Below are 7,102 nucleotides of genomic sequence, written 5' to 3'. Positions count from 1 at the left end.
GCTCTTATCAAAAGTCTCTATCCTCTATTACATCGACGGTCAAAGCTATCTCGTACCAACAAGATCGCCACTTTCAAACAGATAATGTTGCCGATAATAGAATACGGAGTTCCGGTGTGGGAGTCAACTGCACAGACTCATAAAAAGAAACTTCAGGTCATCCAGAAAAAAGTGCTCAAAATGGTTTTCAATTTACCTTTCTACACAAGTACAACAGAGTTGCATAGAATTTCCGACATAGACACACTGAATCAACGATTTAAAAAAATTATAGCAAACTTTAGAGAAAAACCCTCAACTCAGAGTATGATCTCATTAAAAAATTGTATATAGTAGATGTAGATTAGTTTAAGTAGGTTTAGGAATTTACATAGTATCAGTTCTTTGATCAAAACATAGAAAATTACCAACATGAATAATAAAACAACAATTATAAGAAAAAAGCTCTAACTAAGATGAAAAGCATATTCGCTGTGTCACTTAAAATCTAATAAAAATCCAAATGTAAAATGTAGAATACGAAACAGTGAACAATAAAAATGTATGTATGTATGTATAAGGAAAGGTAATGTCCATAAAAAAAATTGATTCCAATCTTACACAGGAACAATAGAAACTAAAATTGGAGCTAGGACGAAAACAAGTGACACAAATCAGACTACAACCAAAATTAAATTAAATTAAGTCAAATCAATCAAACCGAATAGTCAACCTCATTTTTCCTCTCTCTACCCTCTATGAAATGTACAGAGGTACCTACTTCTTCTTATCTTTTACATTCCGATTTTTTTTCTCACACTGAATTTACTTTCCGTTCCGTAACCTACTTATCTGAATAGTCAGGGAACCTTTCGATTCGCAATATTGAAATGAATTACGCTTTACTTATTGTCGTTCCAAACATGAATTCTTTGAGCAACTCTTCATTAAACTTTGATGTAATAACTATCCTTTATCCCAATGGATAATTATTCTGATAACAGTGCCACGACGCTGAATGTTATACCCAAAGCTGTGCTCCAAAGTGTTCTATGCGAAAATATGTTGAATATTTGTCACATTAATGTACAAAGCCTTTGCGCTCGTAGATTTTCTAAATTCATTGAACTTAAAAATTTGTTTATCAACAGCAAAGTAGACATAATGTCCATGTCAGAGACGTGGCTTAGTGAAACCGTAAATGATACAGTTATTTCTATAGATGGTTACAATTTGATAAGAAATGATCGTAACAGGCATGGAGGTGGCGTTTGCGTCTACCTTAGAAACAACCTCAAGTGTAGAATACTGATGAAATCAGAAAATAACGAAGTAAATTCAACGGAATTTATTTTAATAGAATTATTCCTGAATGAGACGAAATTAATGTTTGGCTTGTACTATAACCCTCCCGAACATGACTGCTCTGAACTACTTTTAACTCATGTGGAACAGTTCGCTTTAACTCACAACAGTTCATTTTTCATCGGCGACTTCAATGTAGATCTTTTAAAACGCTCAGCAAGAATTCAAAAATTTAAAGATGTATTGAATTGTTGAAACTTAAGCTGTTTAAATATCGAACCAACTTTTTTCCACAATACCGGCTGTTCTTTACTCGATTTGCTTATATCAGATTCTCCTGATTCTATACATCGCTTCAGCCAAATTTCTTTACCAGGTGTATCGAACCACGACCTAATTTTTTCTTTCTTGAGTATTCCAAAGATCTCTCATCATGATGGGTACTGGTTTCGTGATTACAACAACTTTGATGAAAATGCTCTGTTGGAAATATTCTCTGAAATAAATTGGAGTAGATTTCAAAACATAGATGATCCAGATATGCTTGTCGAGCTTTTTAATAAATTTATGCTGGATACTCACAATTCAGTCTTTCCTCTCAAATTTAAAAAGCAACGCAAAAATAATTGGTTCAGTAACGATATAAATCATGCCATGATCAATAGAAATTTAGCTTATAATAATTGGAAACGATCCAAGTCTGCTGAAGACAAAAATAGTTATAAAATATTGCGCAACAGAGTGAATACTTTGATTACTAATGCGAAACAGTCGTGTGATAAAAGACGCCTTAATAAGGATCTGCCACCGAAAATTTTCTGGAATAATTTAAAGAAGTTTGGAATGACCAAATCTCAATCTAATGCTGCTGTAGCTAACTTTTCCGCTACTGAGATCAACAACTATTTTACCTCCAATTTTACCAACACTACTTCGCAACTGTTACATTATCCGAATGACAGGTATGGTTTTAAATTTAAATGCTTTGAAGATTATGAAATCATAAACGCGATAAATTCAATTAAATCAAATGCGGTTGGAATGGATGATATTCCAATTAAACTTATAAAAATTTTACTACCGTACATTTTACCAGCCTTGAAACATATTTTTGATTCAATTGTTAAAACTTCTAAGTTTCCTTTTCAATGGAAAAAGTCCAAAGTTATCCCAATTCCAAAAAACCTTAGACCAATCAGTATATCAAATTATCAAACCTTAGACCAATCAGTATATTGAGTGCAACTTCAAAAATATTTGAAAAATTAACAAAACATCAAATAATCGAATACCTAAATCATAATAATATGCCACTTGAATTTCAATCCGGATTTCGATCTTCTCACAGCACAGAAACTGCTCTCATGAAGGTACATAATGATATCGCGCTAACTTTGGATAAAAAAGGAATTGCTACATTATTGATGATTGATTTCGCTAAAGCTTTTGATCGTGTTTCACACAATCTATTAATTAATAAACTGATTGCCAAATATAACTTCTCTGGTTCAGCCGTAAAAATGGTTCAGTCGTACCTTCAAGGACGTTCTCAAGCAGTTTTTTCTAACGGTTGCCTCTCTGAATTTACTTCGATTGGCTCTGGAGTTCCTCAAGGATCAATTCTTGGGCCCTTGTTTTTCTCTCTTTTCATTAATGACCTTCCAACAGTCCTTAAACACTGCTCAATTCACCTTTTTGCAGATGATGTTCAAATATATCTCTGCCAGAAAAATAATATAGATCTCAATGAATTTCTCAACAAAATAAATGAAGATCTTGCAAAAATTAATGAATGGTCTGGTTCTAACCTCCTACCCATAAATCCATCTAAAACAAAGGCTCTGTTCTTTGGAAGACAGTTACCCTTCTCAAATTTACCACAATTAGTTCTCAACAATACGGTAATTCAGTTCGTCGACTATGCTGAAAACCTCGGTATAATTTTTGATCGGGATCTCTCCTGGAACCAACAAATAAATGCTCAATGCAGCAAAGTTTATGGTTCGATAAAGAGGCTAAATTTAACAACAAATCATCTGGACGTTAATACTAAACTTAAACTGTTCAAGACTTACGTTTTTCCTTTATTTATTTATGGTGATTTTCTGTATTCTAATGCTTCTGAACGATCTGTAAACAGATTACGCATAGCCCTCAATTCCTGTGTACGATATGTTTTCAAATTATCGCGATTCTCTCGAGTGTCACATCTACAAAAACTTCTCATCGGTAGTTCATTTGAAAATTTTTATAAGTATCGCTCTTGTGTAGTAATGCATAGAATCTTAAAAACTGTATACCAAATTATTTAAAAACATTGCTCATGCCACTAAGAAACTCGCGAACTGGCAATATCTTGATCCCTTCACATAGTTCGTCTTATTATGGTCGAACATTCTTTGTCAGAGGCACTGTCAATTGGAATAATCTTCCCATCGATTTAAAAATCATAAATAATAAATCGGAGTTTAAAAAGTGGTTGCTTGAAGAATTCATGAAGTAGAACGACATAGTTAGATAAATGATACTGGAACAAAAAGACGGAACGATTAATCATTAGTTATTAAAAGAAGAAATTGAAATGAAATATTTACGCCAGATTGTAACAAATTAAAAGATTGTCATCTTACGTTGCAAGAATAAACATTATATGATATCGCACTTCGAGTTTTGATTTTTGCTAAATTCTTGTTCGCCGTTGTATTGCTTACTTACACCATTTGAGAATGTACAGAAATGAACACGAGTTTATAGTAAGAAATTGAATGAAGACATCGAACAAAAACGTCCTTGCAAATCGATAAAAAAAGGGTTTTATTGTTGTTTTAAAGAGGATGTTAAACACTTTTGAAAGAGTTTTTGAGTTATGAATTTGGTGGACGTAACGAGATTCTAATGTTTAAAAATACATAAAGACTATTTAAAACCAAAACAACAATAAATTAACATTCAAAACAAGAATTTTTTATTTAAATTCTTCACTCAAAACCCAAATATTTTTTTAGAGAGGAACCATCGAATGTTGAATAATGGCAACATTTCTAAGAATCTTCAACATTTTATCTTCAGTCTACATAAACACACCCTCATTACAAAGCTCTTGGAAATTCTTTACGGTGTAGCTTAAAATTCCTATGGCTATTTCGAGTAAATTTTCATTTGAAATTTTTAGGTTTTCTTCAAATTGGCCACGCATTTGGATAAAAATCAGTTGGGTTTAAATTTCCGAATTTTGAAAAATCAGTCAATATAAAGGACCTTTAATATCTGGTGCAAAAACGATCATTATGAAGGAGAGCTCCTTTTCCTCCCCTTGAATTTCACTGAACAAAATCAGATGTATTTTGAAAAATATGAAATAGGAGAACAATGATGGAAACTTTCAACAAATTTTCTCAATATTCATAGAACAACCAGTGAATCTATAATATTCACTGCGAAAAAAAGGTTGATAACAAGAAAGTTGTGGTAATTTGTACTGGTTAGGCTGAGTCGATTTGGGATCATTTTGGAATTTCTCAAACTCTGGGGTATAAAAAGTTTCGTCTTGGTCAAAACTCATCCATGGTTTTTTGCAAAATTTTTGAGTAACGTTTACATGAATAAATTTGAACTCATAAGTTTGTATGGGAAAATTGAATATTTTGTACTGAAAAATCAACATCATGTTTGTTTCGTCTGTGGAACCGAGCCAGCTGATGGTTTTTGTGCTAATTTATAAATTCTCCAAAAGAAATTTTCCGCTAAACAACTTTGTCGAAGACCGTAACTTCGTATCTTATTAAGAAAAAAAAGTTACTAGCTGCTTAACAGAGGTATATCTTTTCGCACTGATAAGCAATAAATTTAATTGACATCCTTGCAGGGTGCCTAGCGATGTACTACTTTCCATACAACACTTCGCGAGGCTCAAGCAGTGATGTCAATTGAATTTATTGTTAGTCAATGCGAAAAGACATACCCCTGTTAAACGGCTAATAACCTTTTTCCCTAATAAGATACGAAGTTACGGCCTTCGACAAAGTTGTTCAGCGGAAAATTTCCTTTGAAGAATTTATAAATTGGCACAAAAACCATCAGCTGGCTCGGTTCCACAAACGAAACAAAAATGATGTTGATTTTTCATTACAAAATATTCAATTTTCCCATACAAACCGAAAAGTTTAAATTTACTCATGTTAATGTTACTAAAAAATTCTGCAAAAAATCATGGATGAGTTTTGGACCAAGACGAGGCTTTTTAGACCCCAGGGTTTTAGAAATTCCAAAATCACCCCAAATCGACTCAATCTAGTGCACACATCGAAAAGAAAACTAGAAAAATTAGTCATTCGATTTCTCATTATATGGAAAGTGGTTGAAAAAATAAAAAACGCTGTTGGATGATTTTCGGAGGCTGTCCAGATTAAAGTGAAAAACAAGGAAAATGTGCCATTCAAATAGTTTTTGGAAATAATTGATGATAATGAATTGATGAATCCTATTCCCTTGAAAAGGCAACATGTAATTAAAATGAAACTTTATGCGAGTCGTAAGGACAGCTTGAAATTGGCGAATTGAGAGGACCGCTTATGTTGGCGAGTTGGGAGGACCGCAAAGTAAGAATAGCGAGTTGAGAGGACAGCTGTACTGAAGTAAAAACAGCGTGTTGAGAAGACAGCCGTATTGGATTACAAGTCGAGTGGAAAGGACAGTCTATGAATTACGAGTTGGGAGAACCTAAAATAAAAACAGCGTTTTGATAGGACAGCTGTGATGAAAAAAAAGCGAGCTGAGATAAAAACCGAAGCTTGCGAGTTGGGAGAACTGCAATATAAAAACAGTGTGTTGAGAAGACAGTTGCATCGAAAATGGCAAGTTAAAAAGGCTCAATTTGAATGTACAAATTACATTTTATGCATCGAGGTAAGTGTGAAAGTTTTATGATTAAAAGTTGAAAAGATAATATGAAAATGAAAATGAGAAATTTTGGCGGCTCGTAACTTTTTTCGGTGCATCCTATTTAAAAATTTTCTTCAGGGACCCTCAAAAAAATCTTGAAATCTTCAATTTTGCATCATTAGTTTTTTATGGAGGCATAACATTTCCGTTTTCTATAATTCAAAGACTAAGAAAAAAAAATCCTTAAAAACATGCTTCGGAAAAATGACTCTAGATCAGCTACGAAATGCTCATAAAAAATTTCACTGAATGTCCAACAAAGCTGAAATTAGAAGTTATACATTGTACACAAAGATATATTTTTGGAATTTTTTAATCAAAACAATTTTAAAAAGTATCCGCGCTAAAAATGCTGAACCTACCGAACTTTGTGTAATTTTGAGACCGACGGGTGAGCGCAAACATACAAAAACGCAAGCGTTTACATAAATTTTCTGGATTTACTTTCAGTTTTATATTCATCATATTTTTGTTAAGTCTTGCAGAGCTAAATTAATTACAACACTAGAAGAGATATGAAATTTCCTTTCTGGTGAATTGAAATTTATAACGGAAATCTCGCAATACTATACTCAAAATCCGGTGCAAAGTTGAATTTATTTGCAAAAAAATCTGAAAAATCATAAAATGACAAATACTTCCGAAAACATACTTTCAAAATTCGCCTAAAAACTTCAACTTTTCGATTCAATTGAAACAATTTTGACGGTTTTATAGTACGGTTTTTACCAAACTTTTTTACATTTTTGTGGTCATGATCTTAAATAATTTCAAAAAAAAAAAAATATCCTTAGGTGAAACGTATACCTAGCATCTAATTTCAACTTTCTTGGGCACGAAGCGATTTTTTTTAGCATTCCGTAGCTGACCTACAGTC

This window comes from Uranotaenia lowii, chromosome 2, assembly GCF_029784155.1.
Source record: "Uranotaenia lowii strain MFRU-FL chromosome 2, ASM2978415v1, whole genome shotgun sequence".
NCBI lineage: Eukaryota > Metazoa > Arthropoda > Insecta > Diptera > Culicidae > Uranotaenia > Uranotaenia lowii.
Note: the sequence above shows the minus strand (reverse complement) of the source record.